The sequence below is a fragment of the Rattus norvegicus genome, chromosome 11, assembly GCF_021556685.1.
Source record: "Rattus norvegicus strain SHRSP/BbbUtx chromosome 11, alternate assembly SHRSP_T2T, whole genome shotgun sequence".
NCBI classification, from domain to species: Eukaryota; Metazoa; Chordata; class Mammalia; order Rodentia; family Muridae; genus Rattus; species Rattus norvegicus.
In genome coordinates, this window is record NC_141544.1 from 22,787,738 (window position 1) to 22,804,333 (window position 16,596).

At 37.7% G+C, this 16,596-nt stretch overlaps 1 long non-coding RNA gene across 7 annotated transcripts in view; it reads left to right on the forward strand.

The window, feature by feature from the left end:
- The window catches only part of LOC102550021 (uncharacterized), a 133,722-nt gene extending 117,621 nt beyond the window's left edge, over window positions 1–16,101 (forward strand). For 4 of the 7 annotated variants that reach the window (XR_015632891.1, XR_015632888.1, XR_015632887.1 and 1 more), the window contains 3 exons: window positions 10,351–10,417; window positions 14,844–14,953; window positions 15,582–16,101. This is a non-coding gene — a long non-coding RNA (uncharacterized LOC102550021). Of the gene's footprint in view, window positions 1–1,437; window positions 1,628–1,945; window positions 2,087–10,156; window positions 10,245–10,350; window positions 10,418–14,843; window positions 14,954–15,581 lie in introns of those variants that run through there. The other 3 variants (XR_015632889.1, XR_015632885.1, XR_015632886.1) reach the window with 3 other exon arrangements.
- Window positions 16,102–16,596: the final 495 nt, after the last annotated feature.

Below are 16,596 nucleotides of genomic sequence, written 5' to 3' on the forward strand. Positions count from 1 at the left end.
TTTCCTGTCAAATCGCTAAAAGGAAGCCAAAATGTACTCCTGGTTTGTCTGTGTGTGCGCATGCGTGTGTGTGTGTGTATGTGTGTGTGTGTGTGTGTGTGTGTTTGTGTGTGTGTGTGTGTGTGTGTGTGTGTACATGTGCGCATGCTTGTTTTAGCAGAATTCTAAAAAATGAACAATTTAAAAATTCGAGTTTTATGCTTGGGGTTTTGCTTTTTACTTACTCTCTCAAACAAAACAAAAACAACAACAACAAAAAAATAAAAATTAAATTAAAAAAGCTCTCACCTCCCTCCTGATTAAGTTTGTATGTTTTTTTGTTTTTTGTTTTGTTGTTTTGTTTTGTTTTTTTCACCTAGCCAAGGACAGTTGAAATAAATCAAAAGTTATCTCAGTCAGGAATGATCTAAAGTAAATAAGCAAACAAGCAAGACTAATAATTAGGCAAGTCATTGAATAGGTTGGTGAACCAGCTAAAGTGGGAAAGAAATTATTCAAGTTCTAAACCTTTCTACTTGCAAATTAGCCAAAATCAATCGCAGTTTAAGCTTTGCATCACCTTGATTGATTTTAAAACAGAGCACTTTGCATTCACATTTAGGGTGTGCCGTGAAGGACTTGGCAATGGGAGTCTTTTCTACCATTGTCTCCATTTAACTTTCAAAATAGCTCTGCTCTTTAACACTGAGCAAACTTCACAGAAGAATATATTCTAGTATTTTTGGCTTGGGAAGACATAGTGGATAATGAACTTTCTTTGCAAACGGAACTGGAATTCAGTTCCCAGAACTCAGAGGCAAATGCTCGCAGCCAACCACTGGGTAAGAATGGGCTCCCCAATGGAGGAGTTAGAGAAAGAACTGGAGGAGCTGAAGGGGTTTGCAACCCTGTAGGAAGAACAACATCAACCAACCAGACACCTCCCCACCCCACCCCCACGCCAGAACTCTCAGGAACTAAATCACCCCACCAACCAAAGAGTACCCATGGAAGGACCCATGGCTCCAGCCACATATGTAGCAGAGGATGGCCTTGTCAAGCATCAGTGGAAGGAGACGCCCTGAGTCCTGTGGAGGCTTGATGCCCTAGTGTAGGGGAATGCCAGGGCAGGGAGGTGGGAGTGGGTGGGAGGATGGGGGAGAGCACTCTCGTAGAAGCAGGCGGAGGGGGAAAACGATAGGGAGTCTCCGGAGGGGAAACTGGGAAAGGGGATAACATTTGAAATGTAAATAAATAAATAAATAAATAAATAAATAAATAAATAAATAAAAAAAATAAAATTGGATAAGCATGGCCACCACTTTGAATATTGGGTACCCAGAAGGAGGCCGTCTCCTGGTCAGACAGGCTTGAGTTTGCGAGCTCCAGATTCAGCAAATGACAATGTGTCAACAAATTAGAGAACAATCAAGAAAGATACCTGATGTGTACTATGGACCTGTACACAGGCACACACATGCGTATGCACCCCACAAGTACATACCTACTTATGGAAACACGCACGCACACATTCTCAGCATACACAGCGTCCAAAGACAGCAAAGGAAATACAGGGTTTTGATTTCATTTTGCAAGTAACATACTTATTTATCCATCTGCACAAAAACGCTTTAGTCCCTCCGAAAAGGTAAGAAATATCCCACCCCCAACCCGGAGCCAAATATTTATGATCATGGCCAGTAATTTATTTGGGAGGTGTAGGCTAGCCCCAATTACAAATTCCCACATCTCGTGAAGTTTTTATAGTAACGGAACGGAGAAAATCGTGAATCAAGACACATTTCAAGTACACTGGTGGAAGCATCAAGCAGACATTTAACCGCAAAGTTGGGAAATTACAGAACAGAGATGGGCACAGTATCCTTAGTGTTGTGCTTGGTGGAAAGCAGTGGTTTATTAGTACGTTCCAAAAGATTTTGCGTGTTAATTATAAGGATATTGGGTCAGAAGTAAAGGTGGGCAATGAATGGCTATGAATGCGTGAACGTAGCTTCCAAATAAATTACCGTTAGGCTCAAGCCTGCAATGCCCCAACTTCACCGTCGCTGGAACGTTTACCAGTTAATCGTTCTGACAGCTGGAAGGTGTACGTAACCGATTTTTACCTGATCTTCTCAAACCAGAGAAACCTTGTTTTTAACTTTAGCGTTAGACTTTAAAAGGGTAAAAGAAAAAAATTGTGTTGGGACATAGAATCAAGCGGTAAAGTTTATTAGAAATTAGATACAAGATGGAAATCGCTGGTTTTGTAATCGCAGGACGGATATTTGAACATCGGTATAGGGATGTAACCATAATCTCCAACAAATTAGCTTCGAGTGTCAAGTTCATGATTATATTGTTCGTCTTTCGAGTAGATGATAGGTTCGTTTTGTTCTCAGCTTGCCACAGATAGGGTAATCTGAAAACAGCCTCAGTTGAGAAAAACAGCTCCAGCGATAGCTTATAGGTCATTTTCTTGATTAATAATTGATACTCAAAGAGCCAGAAACTATAGGTGGTGCCCGCCTTGGCAGGTAGTCCTGGGTTGTATAAAGATGCAGGTTAAGGAAGCCAGAGGGAAAGACCCAGTAAACATCAGTCCTGCTTTGTCTCTGACTCAGTTCCTGTCTTCAGGTTCACAACTTGAGCTCCTGCCCTGATGTTTCCTAGTGACAGACTAAGATGAAACAATGCTTGCCCTTCCCAAGTTACTTTTGCTCACTTTATTTATCATAACAACAGAAAACAATCCAGAATAGTTGGGTTTTTGAAGACCTTTAGTAAAATGTAAAGGAGGAATGGTACTGGGCATAAAATTTTTATATTCATCCCTTAAAATCTAACTTAAGACACCACATAAAGAGGAATTAATGGTGCATTAGTATTTACATATGTTATTGTCCCCTTTTCTGATAGCCTTTCCCTACACACTTTTTTGTTTGTTTGTTTGTTTGTTTGTTTTTTGTTTTTTTCTTTTAAAGCATGGAGTTTATCTGCAGCTATCCTACCTAGGACTTCTACTGAAAATGGGAATTTTGAAATTACACATGATATTGACAGATAAATGACAGAATTGAGCTTACAACGGATAGAAATGACAGGGTGCCTTAAAACAAATGTGAATTTTTGCATTTTGGTTTTGGACCATGTAACATTAACACTGATTCACTAGATATAAGCCCTCTTTTTTGAGCTGAGGATATTGTTTTCTGTCTCTTCTAGTGGTTAGGGAAGAGTATAAATTCTGTATATTGAAAATGGGGCAAAAATTAGCAGAGAAGAAGTTTAAGTGTGTTAGATTAATTCTAATCATTATTCACTTATAAATATTGATAATTCGGCTTATTTTAAAACACACGCTCTTGGCTGAAAAAGAATTTCAATTTGTAAAAATTGGCTGGAAACAAACATTAGCAATTAGCTTCCAGTTTGCATTAGCCATCCTTGTCAAATGTTTGTCTTCTGAATCATTTTCAATGTGCGTTTGCCTGTGTACAAGGACTTGTAGGCAGTAACATTGAGATTGGTTCCGACTTCAGTAATTGTTGGCATGTATTTTAGACCTGTTTTCCCATGGGATAAACTGCTATGTCTACCATTATGTACATACAAATCCAAATCTGACATTTTTGAGAGCCAGGAAAATTTCTCTCAAAAAAAAAAAAATACTTTTAGGAGATCTCGTATGCTCTGAAAAGCTCTTTGATATCCTTTATAATAATGGCTTGTTAAAAAAAGACAAAACTGCAACTTCAAACTTTCCTTTCATTCTTGCACATAATCTCTATTTATTTATTAATAAAAATGTCGGTTGGAAGTGGTTTCTATTTTGGAGTCAGAGATAAAAACCACTCTCTTCTGAGTCCAGTCACGAGGGCTCAATCAGCACTTGTAAAATATACATTTCAGAGAACTCTGACCAATTCAGGTGATCTCACTGCATCGCAAACTAAATTGTAGCATGATTCTCTAGAGCGAGGCCTGTGGATGACAGGGATTTTGTACAATGGAAAGGATTCGCACTTCTGTTGTCGTGAAGCTCTGTTTTACTATTGCTTGCCAGAATTATTGTACCTGTTATAAGCAACCTGATATTTCATGACATTGGTGCACTAATGCAATTTATTAGCAAAAATGAATATTTGGAATGTGCTTTCTGGTAACTGAAAAGCAGAACTGGAGCCATCTGTAAGTTGGGTTGTCCCTGACTCAGTCTTTTGCCCACTCCCTTATTTGCAGAGAAGACCAATGAGCCACAAACAGATCTCCCGTCCTGAAATGCTACATCGCACATTCAGCACTGGAGCACACTTGGGTCTCTCAGCACCGTCATCCATCACATAGCCCAAGCTGGGTTCAATGTTTTTCCCCAACCTCCCACTCTTTTTCCCCTTCAAAAGAAGTCTGGTGTATAAATAATGTGAAGGCAGAGGTGATCGTGGGCTGAAATAGTCTTTACTGGTAGAATTCATGTGAACACCCCATGCACATCCGCCTCTTTCTATGGGCTGAGTGTGTCTTATCAAACCATCTGAGATTATATTTCTGTCTCAATGGCAGCTGTGTGTCCTAGAAATTGAGGTTCACAATGTCACAGAAGCATGATGGGCAGGACAATACTTATATTTTTGATCACTACATTTCTTTGTTATATTTGCTCTACCTACACTCAATTTGTTCAAACATAGACTCCATTACAGGGGCAGTTATTGCTTTGTCTGAGTGGAATACCCATCTGGAGCCTAGCTAAAATAAGCTTCCATGACCTCACAGGCACCAAGCAGGGCACCGTCCATGTGCAGTCACCTCAGACCCGAAACTCACTCCCATCATATGTGATTCTTATGAATCTTTAAAATTCTTCTAATTTTGTAGTGCTTAGGTTTGTAAAGCATTTGAGCTCTTTTTCTGTATCTTTGTTTTCAATAAAGTGTATATAGTGTGTGCACAAGGAAATGGCATATTGAAAAAGTATACATTGGTAAATTTTGACACATGTATATACTATCTCCTACCAGCTATGTTGTTCATATTCTCCTTTATCTCAGACAACCATCGATCTGACTTCTATTGATACACAAACTGGATCTCATTTTATGGTGAAATCACTGTCATGGTGGCATGACTCTACATTAGTCAATGATATATATATATATATATACATATATATATATATATTACAATTGGTCATGTAAGGCTGTAATGGGGCTGAAGAATTATAACTTGTGTATTTATGTCATAGCCATCATGGTATTGCAGGCCTCTCGGGAATATCAGGATGCAATAAGACTAGGCATAGCCCTTCATATTAAGGCTGAATGACAGGATCCTGGGAGAAGAAAAGGGTCCCAAAAGCAGGACAAAGGGATAGCTATAGCACCTGCCTCCATTGTTAGGAGTCCCACAGGAAGACCAAGCCATGTAAGTATGACATGTATGCAGAGGGCTTACCTCAGTCTATATAGGCACACTCTTGTCAGTTCAGTTTGTATGAGCCCCTGAGATCCCAGGTTAGTTGATTCTGTGCTGGATGGAGCCTCTTTGATGACGATTATGATAGGGAAAGAGCACTGGGAGAGACTAGAGAGAATTAGGGGCATTTCGGGGGTGAAGTAGAAACTTAGTGTTATTGAAACTCCCAGGGATCTGAGGATGAACCTAGCTAAGACTTCTAGTAAGGGGAGTTGTGGAACCTGAACTGTCCACCTCCTGTAATAAGAAAAGGCTTCCAGGGGAAGAGTTAGAACATCAACCTAGACTCAAGACCTTCAATATACAATTTGTCCTACCACAAAAATGTGCTGTGGTAAAGGTGTCACAGAAATTGTGGGAGCTGTCAATGAATGACCTATGGAGCTTAAGACCCATGACATGAAAGGGAGCCCACCCCTGACACTGACTGGGAAGGCAGGAAGCAGAGCATAGGTAGTTCGGGAACCTAGGATAGAATCATATTCATAGAAGTGAGACTGCCATGCTCATTCTTTTCTTTTAAAAAGTATTGTTTTTAATTTTTAAATTAAAATGTAACTAGATCATTTACTTTCTTCACTTTCCACCCTGAAGCCTCCCGATTCATTTCCTTTCTCTCTCAAATTCATAGCCTTTATTACTTTAATTGTTATTAAACACACGAACACTATATCTCTCTGTATGTATATGTACACACATATAGTGTGTTACAATATCTATATATATGTCTACACATTTATATATCTATATATCTTATATCCTCTCTCATCTATCTATCTATCTATCTATCTATCTATCTATCTATCTATCTATCTATCTATCTATCATCTATATGTATATAATTATTCCTAAATGTACAGATACAACAAAGAGTTCATATGATGTCACTTGCAAGCTCTTTTCTGGGGGAAACTATTTCATCTACTCCTTAGCTGTCTGAGTTCTTTGTCTAAGGTTGAATCTCTATTAGATTTTCCCTTTCCTTCTTAGCATGTTTAGTAATATCTCTGGAAGAAGATACAGATATACTTAAGGTTTAAATCTTGTTAAGCATATCCCGATTGATTGTAGGTTTAGAGATTTTGTGTTGTAATTTTATCAAGAATCACTAGACTGTGCCTGGGTGAATTTGCTTGTGGATATTCTATTTTGGTCTATCTATGTGTCTTTAATTGACTACCAAACTGTTTTGTTCACTATAGTATCTTAGTAAGTTTTATACTTCTTCAAACTCTGCAATGAATTAGTAGTTTTGCTTTAAATGACAGATCTTTTAAACTTTAAACTCTAAGAACTATCACCTATACATTTTCACTAATATCATAGTCAGTCCCCTTCATTTTCTAACAATATATATTAGTGTCATTCTTAGTTTCCTTGAGTTCTCATCATGCTGGATGTTGGATGTTTTATATCATATCCTGCTGTAAAGAAATGCTGGTCATGAATCCATTCCATTTTTGTGTATCTGAAAAATAAAACTTTAGTTTTACTAAAAGTATAGTTTTTGCTGAGATTGAGATTTTGGTTGTCAGAGACTTCCAGACTTCCATGTCATTGTTGCTTTTAATTTTATTTTTAAAAATACTTTAAAGGTATTATTTCTGTCCTCTCTTTTGACTTAAACTTATTTCAACAATAGCCTTGCTGTCTTTTTCATTGTAGTTGCCTTTTCCATGATTCACAGCTGTTGCTGAAAATACTAAAGACAACAGGGACACCATCCCACACTACTCCGGGCACTGACAGGCCACATGGCATCAGCAGGGTGATCTCATCTCATCAGACTCTCTGGCTTGGAACCCCCAAAATCTCTCCACCCAACTCCCTGCTCCCATTGGCGGGTCACTACAAAGCCAGCCCCACACATGCAAATTCCGTGGCTGGCTGGGCTATCCCATATTTTTCTCTGGAATTCAGTTGAGTCACTGCATGAAGGAAAACACCACATAATCTTAGTTCAGAATCAACAGGTAACATAATCGCTGAGGGCAACAACTAGCATCCTAATTAATAAGCTATACTAAATTAAATCCTCTGGTGGCACATCTGATCTAGTTTGTTACGTCTCCTACCCCAAGCTCTCTGTCCAAAAAGCCGCCAATCCCTTTTCTCCTTCTCAGTTTACCACGCCCCTCTCCAATCTGGAAGTCCCACTTACTCCTCGATCTGCGATTGGTCCCGTGAAATCTTTATTCATTAGGGGAAGGTCCTTGCCACACATAGCTCCTCTAGTTGCTTCTTAATCTTGTTTCGAGGGTATTTGAGTCCTTGTCTTTTATATATTTGTACTTAATTAACTTCACAAAATTAGTTATTCTTTCTGCTAATATTTGTTTGGTATTCCCACTCTTTTTATACCTTGGTGATACCTCTAATGTTTTCATAATATGACTTCAAGATGGCCCACAACTCCTCAGTGCCCAGCCACATATTTTGTGTCCTTTTGTGTTTCATATGGCAGAATTACAACTTGTATGTTTCAATACTTATTAAACATGTTCACTGAAATATGTATTCTATTAATGCTAGTTAGTATATTTTGTTTTTCCAGACACTTCTAGAAGTTTTTGAATAGTTTGTATACTTAGTACCTTTAATATGTGTGTTTACGCCTTCTTCTAGAAGCACCTGCATGTAGACAGAGTTGGAGCTATTCAATCAGGCTAGCACGATTTTTGAACCCTTGATTTTTTATGAACAATTTCTGTCTTTATTAAATATTTTTTCCATTATGTTGTTTTTAAAATGCCTATTTTTATGTCTAATCCTTTTGTTTTGTGGGTGTGTGATACACAATATCATTTGTGTACATGTGCATGTGCTTATATATGCACATGAGTAGAAGGCAGAGGTCTAGATTGGTGTCAAAATTCCATAGGTGATATCCATCGTTTTCAAAGTAACAGTTACTCTTGCTGCCTAGAAATTCACCAAGTAAGCCTACTTGGCTAGACTGGATGACTGATGAACCCCAGGGATTTATTTGTCTCTGCTTTCAGGGTACCAGGATTAAAAACCTGGACTAGCACAGTTAGCTGTTTTAAAGATTGAAATTATGACCTCATGCTTGCTTACAAGACAAGAATTTTCTTAACTGAATTTTTATTTTTAAAAGTTTATTTGTTTGTTTGTTTATGTGTGTATTGATAATTGGGTCTAAGTCTAATACAATTCTCTGAGTGTAGTAAGCTTAAAGCAGCTGTAAAAAGAATAAATATTCACTATAAAAGTTGAAACCAATATGTTGGGGGGTTGAAAATATTTGGCTTTATGTCCTATTCTGGGTCAATAAAATAACTACTTATGAGTAAAACTGTCAAAAGAGTCTTTAGGCAAAGGTTCCTCATTCCTATACTGTGTTTAATGTTCTGTCAAGTATATAAGGAGAACAGTCTTCCATTTAAAGAAAGAACAAGGGAGAAGAGAACAGTTCAGGTTGGGATAACTCATGATTTAAATGAGTCTGAAATTTTGACTTTTTCTTTAATGTCACAGTGCTGCAAATAATCTCACTGGCCCATGAACATGTATTTTTATATTTTTATTTTTTAAAACGGAAAGATTTTTTCTAATGAGCTGAGGACAGATGCTTGAATTTATAGCCAGAAAGGGCTGACAGAGGTTTAGTCTGCAATGCAGGTAGACACAGTATTAGGAGCAGCAGAGATTAGGTGCCAGGATGCAGGAATGTAGCAGCGTCTAGTTTTTATGTGCATCAACAAACAAACAAACAAACAAACAAACAACAGCAGCAGCAACAACAACAACAACAACAACCCACTCCACCCTTCCCAATTCACAAACAATAGCAAAAATCAAGAAGGAGTGGGAAAGTCCTGTGAAAGAAGGGAATCTATTGATCTTCTGAGCAGTGGAGGACTACAACACTGAAACCTTAAAACATTGTTTTCAGCAAAGTCCAGTGTAACTTCTTTAGATGCTATGGTCTATTTGTGCAGGTTTGTCTTCTTCTTTCCTGGGAAAATCCAGCCATTGCTGTACACCAGTCAGAAAAGAATGAACCAAAGTCCTGAATGGGTGGGTCAGCAGGATCATGGTTGACAACCAAGGAGAAAAGGTCATAGATCTCTTAGATGAGATTCAATGAAACAGCTTGAGCACATGCTCTTTATTCAGGGTGAATCAAGGGCGGTATATATGAACCTTGGCAAATGGAATGGGGCTCTTTTTATAGTGAAGTTTCATTGTCTGAGGCTGAAGTTTCTGGAAAAACCAAATTTGCATGGGGAAACGTTCCAGAAATCCCAGGTGCTTGCTGAGCAGGTTCTGATCTGGAGAGAGGAAGGTGAACCTGTTATTTTGCCAAGGACTACGTGACATTTCTCAGATAGGGCACTGGGGGTAGGGCTCCCCATCTCAGGCAGAGAAGAGAAAGCCCAGGTAAGAAAAGAGAGGCCTTCATTTTGGGCTGAGGTCAGGAAAGCTGTCTGGACATGGTAGACTACAACCTTAGAAGCAAGGGATAATAATCTGAACTGAAAGAGCTGAAGCTTTACAGTTTCATGGGGTCCTTTCCTAATTGCTGATCGTAATACCTGTACTATCAGTGTTCTGTTCACAAAGTCTGTTCTTGGGCCAAAGAGTTTAAGGCTATTCCTGCACTTTGTCTTCTATCAGTTTTAGTATATCTGATTTTATGTTAAGGCTTCTGATCTACTTGGACTTGACATTTGTGCAGGGTCATAAGTATGGATCTTTTTGAATTCTTCTACATGCAAACAGCCAGTACGACCAGTGTCATTTGTTGAAGATGTTATCCTGTTTCTGTATGTATTTCTGGCTTCTCAAAAGATTTGTGTCTTGTCTTTAATTTAATTCATTGATCAATATATCTATTCTTATTCCAATACTATGCTGCTTTGATTATTACAGCTCTGAAGTACAACTTGAAGCTTGTAGAGCCTTCAAGCAGCTCTTGAATTGTTCAGGATTGTTTCAGGTATGTTGGTTTTTACTGTTGTTGTTTTGTTTTTCTATATGAAGTTGAGAATTGTCCTTACAAGGTCTATAAAGCATTGTGTTGGATTTTTGGTGGGGATTGCCTTGAATCTATAAGTCATTTTTTGTAGGATAGTCATTTTTCCTATGTTAATCCTACAAACTGGCAATGGGGACAACACCCATAGAATTCATTGAATATGAAGAAGTTGAACTGGGGGTTACATGGACCCATCATCCCTATATTGTCCTCTCTGTGGTGACGGGATGAGTGTACTCTGAAGACTATCAAAAAAATAAAAAGACATAAACACCAACCCAGACACAAAATCTTTGATCTATATTATATTCTGCTTACAAAATATACTAGTGCAATGTTTGCACAGAATTTGACAGAGTAGCCAGTGTCTGATTTGACTTAAGCTCTACTCCATAAGAAGAAACCCATGTCTGAATCAAGAAGAGGAGAGTAGATAGTCCAGAGACCTAGAGTAAAACCAAATACTCTGGTATTAAAAACAAACAGATAATATCAGTAAAAAGACTCTTGATGTTTAAAAAAAAACATAAAAGAAAGATGAAACTAAGCTATTTGTTTCTTCCTGAAGAAACCCCATGAAACTCCTAGAAGAAAAATTTTCATAGCAAAAACCTAGGGCACAAAAATGACAGAGAGAAAAGCCTTCTAAAAGGCTTAAAACATCAAATGCTGTTTTACTTCAGTAGTCACAGACTTGGGACAAATCCAGAGACTTCTATGTTTCCTATGAAGCTCAAAGGGCAAAGCTGTAGTCCAGGTGAGAGTAACAAGGCTGTTGTCACCTTGAAGAAACATAAGAGAAAATACATTGGTTTTAGGTGATGTCAAGGTCTCCAAACACCTGACTTCAGAACAGTTTCAATCTAACGGGCTTCAAAAATATACTTTATAATTCACATAATATTATCTATGACTAGATTTTTACCATATGGTTGTCTGATACTCATACTGGAGAACAAAACACAGAGTTGGCAAGCTTTTAAGCTCAGTGAGGCTGCATATAAGGTCACTATGAATGATCAAAATATCCTTAGAGATAACACCAAGGAGAGCTGTTAGACCCCATGCTATTCTTGGGAACTAACTACCCTTGTCAGCATTTAGTTATACTTCCCAGACACCGATGGCAGTTATGTGGAAGGGAAAGAACTCATATTTGCCTGATGATTATGCTAAGGGTCATTATTGTTTAGATCTTAGGTTAGGTGAATTGTACTGTGTTCATGAGAATAGTAGTGCCCACAGACATGGGACCAGTTACCCTATTTATCCCATAAGTAGTACTATAGACAGTAGATTCATCACTTCAGCTTATTGATAAATCTAGTAACAGGTTTCCCCTGACACTGAAAGAGAAGTTATGAGTCTTGGTAAGGAAAGTCAGACCAATATTGTTAGGGATGAGGGTGAAACCTGTCATTGCTAGTAGCAAATTAATTAATGAATTGTGTGGATGGGCCTGTTTCTGTGGAGCTTTCTAAGATGAAATTTCCTACTGGATAGAGAAGGGTGGGTCTAAGATGCTGGCCAATTCTTAGAGGCAGTGTACAGAAGTATTAGTGCACTCCAGCTAAAAATCAAATGAAAAGTGTCAAGTGAATAAAAACTAAATTTCTCTAGTGGATAATGAGCAACTTTCCATCTGTCTTTACAGTCAACACTTTCTGTCCTTTCTAAAAATGAACTTATAACTTTTTAAAAGGTTTAAAACCTTTCACTTTATACATTTACTATTACACATTCTTGAACTCCTTTATATTAATTCCTTGGGTAGATGCTCCATGAATTATTTCTCAGTTGATTGGTAGACATTTGCCTTGATATTTGTTACTTCTACTCTAAAGACGTAATGGTCATCTAAACATTTATTTCTGTGAGATAAATTCCCATTCAATTAGCCAGTAAAAGAATATCAACACTTAGGATTTTAGGGGATGGTTGAATTACTTTCTAAAAAGTTGGACTCATTTAAACTTAACTAGACATTGGCAGTACGGCCATATGAGAGTCTTGTGTTATTATGCTTCGAGCTTTGTTATTTAGGCTGTATTATTTGTGATACTTCATTTCTGTGTGCTTTTCCTATTTTTATTTTTCTTCTGGAGGTTTTTTGTTACCTATCTGATCATCTCCGATGGGCCTGCCTCTGTGCTGGTTTCTAACAAACATCCAGGAGGATCCTGTAATTGCAACCTTAGTGGGTATAGCATCAGTAAAATTATGAAGGTCCTCAGTTGATTCTAAGTGTGAATGATGTGATCTCCTACCGGACAAAGGCATTACTATTATTATATTTTTGTTTAAACAGAAATTCTTAGGTTTTAAATAGAAAAAAAAGTCTTTGAAAAATGATGCAAGAAACAGAATTACTGAATACAGAGCAGGGGAGGGCCATTTCAACTACGTTCTTTACAGATTAAAGCACTGATACCTGTCTACTCATACCCGGAATAAGTAATCAGGACACTGTTTTGTTGCTTGCTGATAGGCAACTGTGAATCTCCAATTTCTTGGAAAGCTGACTCGCTACAGAGTTCTTTTAGTTTGTTTGGTCAACATGGCTACTTCCCTCTAGTCTGATGAGGTCTCCTGGGCCTTGGGGCAGAACCTTAGCCCAAAGCAAGAGTCTCCCATGAATTTAACATTGTCCATACTTTGGACTTAGTTTTGTTTGTCTCTATGACTCCATCTTGTCAAGTCTGTGTAACTTCATTTTTGTTACTCATTTAGAGTGACCATAGCATTCTTACTATGCTTTAGAGTTGAAAAAAAATACATTCAACATATAAAAATTTCATTATTTCTCATATTATAGAAAATATGCAGAACCTTCATTCCCTGTTGAATGAACTCACCAATGATGGGCTCAAAGATGAATATTACAATATATGAACAGCACCGTTCTCAGAATCTGACCTTGCTCTTCCTTGTCCTTCTCTCATACCGATTCTCAAATTTGCTTCTACAGATAATTGAGATTTCATGGAGCTGACTTGAGTGCTAACTGAACTTTGGTCAAGATGCAAAAATAATAAAACACAAGGAAACTTTTAATCCTATTTGTACAACCTTTTTTATATGTTCAATTTTCTATGTTCAAGGAGTAATTTCAGTGGCTCATAGGAAAATATCCAAGAATAGCTCTCTTAATACATATTTTCTCTCTGATAGTTATTTATATTTCACAGATTTCATTTAAGGAAAAAGACCCTAAGGGGACTTGGAAATACATCTAATTATGAAATGTCTCAGGGTTTTATTAAAGATTTTCAACATTTGAGATCAAAGGGCACAGCTTTTAAATTACATTACACAGGTAAATACTTGTTCTAAAGTGAGATATCAATTATGTATGCTTTCTTTACTATAAATAAATAAACACAAAGATGCATGGGTTATCTGTGACTACATATCATTTTTATTAAAAAGGTAGAATCTCAGCCTTGTGCTCATCTTTTCTTTGGACACAACTATAGATGACAGAAGAATTTGTCAGTCTACGTTCAATACAAAACTGAGCTTGTGGTGCTAAGATAAGAAGGGAATCAATCAGAAATCAGTTAAAACATCAGCAGCAAATTTCTTTACCTTTTTTCCTGTGGAAAGGTGGAACATGCTAGAGAAAAAGTGGAGTCAGGATAATTAAATCATATACCAAAGTAGAGATGAACAAGAGAAATATGAATTATAAACAAATACAAAGCAACCGCACAGAGAACTCTGCATGCATATCATTGGCTCTCAGGCTTCTTTTATTACCCACCATCTAGGACCCTGTTACCCACTCAGGAAGATTATGTTAACTGGTGCCAAGCTGAACTATTTATTGTTTGGGGGGCTTTTTTAAAAATCTCTTTCTTTTCTGAAAAATATAATTATTGAAAAACATGGCAGCTTCCGGGCTCAATTGATAATTGAAAAATTTGCTAGCAAGGAAAAGAAAAGAATCTTCGAATGTCTGTAACATTTCAAAGCTTCCTCAGAAAGACAGTAACACTTGTGATGTTTGTTTTTTCCCTGCTCAACATCATTGACCTACATAGGCCACTGGCCTGAGCTTAAGAGAGAAAAAAAAAGTGTTTTATCACAGAAGCCAATGATAGCTTTTGACATCTGTGCTAGATCCATTTCTCCCCCGCTGTGCTTAATTTCGGAATTCAGTTCTATCATTACAATAAGAACTTCGTTGGCCTCACTATCCACGTGCCACATTACATCAATTTTCTCCAAGAATCGGGTACAATTTCTAGGTGCCACTGTCTCGTGGATTTATTTGGAATTTTAGATCCATCCTGCTACCCTGCTGCATGAAATGATCTTGTACACTGTGGCATGGTGTGTGACCTGTGGAGATATATTATTTCTTGAGTCTTTCTTTCAATCTTAGGTCCTGGAATGACCTATTTCTCCTACATCTTCGAAGGCCTCGATTGTGATTCATCTCCCATCTCACAAACATTACCGGTCCGCTGAGAGAGAACTGACCATTCGCATTGTGTAAGACACCTTCTTTACCAAAGCTTGCTGTCATAAGCCAACTAGTTCTGAACAGGAAGGCCATGTGCATGTTTTCAGTGTCATCGTCCATCCTGCTTTGTGTCTTGAATTCCAGTTTTCAGCTGCAGCTGAGAATACTAATTCAGAGGCTTATTACTGAGTAGCTTGCATTAGTGAAACACTAAGGATGTCGACATCCTTAGGAAACAAATAATGTAAGAATCATTGATGTCACTGAATTTTGACATTACTCAGAGTCACAGAATGGACGCAGCCATGCAATATATGTTCTCGGATCTTACAGAGGAGTAACTAGGGGAATTCCAGATACTGACAAAGTGGACGCATTTTCCATTCCGAGTACCAGGATTCACACCTGCTCTTGTCGAGTTCTGCTTTACCACTTCTTAGCGGATCTTTTATGATTTTATTAGTGAGGAGGAGGACGGGTGCTGTGCATTCTCCTCCATGCCTCAATTGCTCTTGACGAGCGCTTGCTCTCTGCTCTGACCCCTAAGGCAGAAACCTGGGAATTGTTCTGTAGTCGCATAAGGACTAAACTCCAGTCTTTTAACTTTCATAACTGCATTCCATACACATTTTGCCTTTTCTTTTCTCATGATTGCAGGTTTCTCATACAACATCATCTGGATTTCTGCAATCAACTTCCTGATTTGTCTTCAGTGGCCCTGGAGAGATTCTGTCTAGGAAGATTATGCGTTTTTTCCCCCTTGCTTAAATTCTTAGAGTCCTCATCACATGCTAACTACAGAGCTTAAGAGTGGGATAGCATAGGGGAAATGTGTACAAATCTTGCTTAGTAATTCCAATCTATGTGTCTTTTCCCAAACTAGAAATGACTAATCTAAAAGATAACCACAGCTAACATTGAAAGCAGGCATATCTTAACAACTGAACACATATTTATCATCCTGTTTTATAATACATATTTATAACAGTGTCTTATGGCACTATTTTATGTCCACACAAGAAAATGGAAGCTGAGAAAAGATAAATAACTTATATAGGATTACAATAAAACGCAATCCTAGCAGAACAAGAAGCAAAATGGGTATCCTGTAGATCCCACATCTATACTCCTAAGCTTTGCATTTATTTAACTCACAATACAGTGTTTATTTCATGCCTCTGTGTGTATGCAATTATTGGTGATTTTCGTAGATTTCATGTTATATTTCTAGTTCCAGCCTGCCAGTGTTTAAAATCTCTTCTGTGCCTTATTTAGGATTCTTTCAGGAAGGGATAATTTTGTTGTTACAGAAGCACAGATTTCTTTAAACTTAAAATGATTTACTGAAGCAGGTGGTGCAGATACTTACTTATAAGCGAAGCCTGAAAATAAGATAGGTGTGAAGGATATCATCAAAAAACAGTGCAGTGGGAAATGGGAATTGGAAAAATATACAAAAGATAGCATAGTATTGGATTTTCTGATGAGGCACCGTGTCACAATGTTTCTCTCTAATAAAGTATGATTACAATAGCTGAATAGATTAAAATAGAACTCTTGCTTCAGGAGGTCATCATTTGCTTACATTCATTCTCCAATAGTTAAGTTAATGACAATGAAAAAGAACAGTAGAATCATGAAAACATTCAGGGAAACAGGCCAATGGATTATC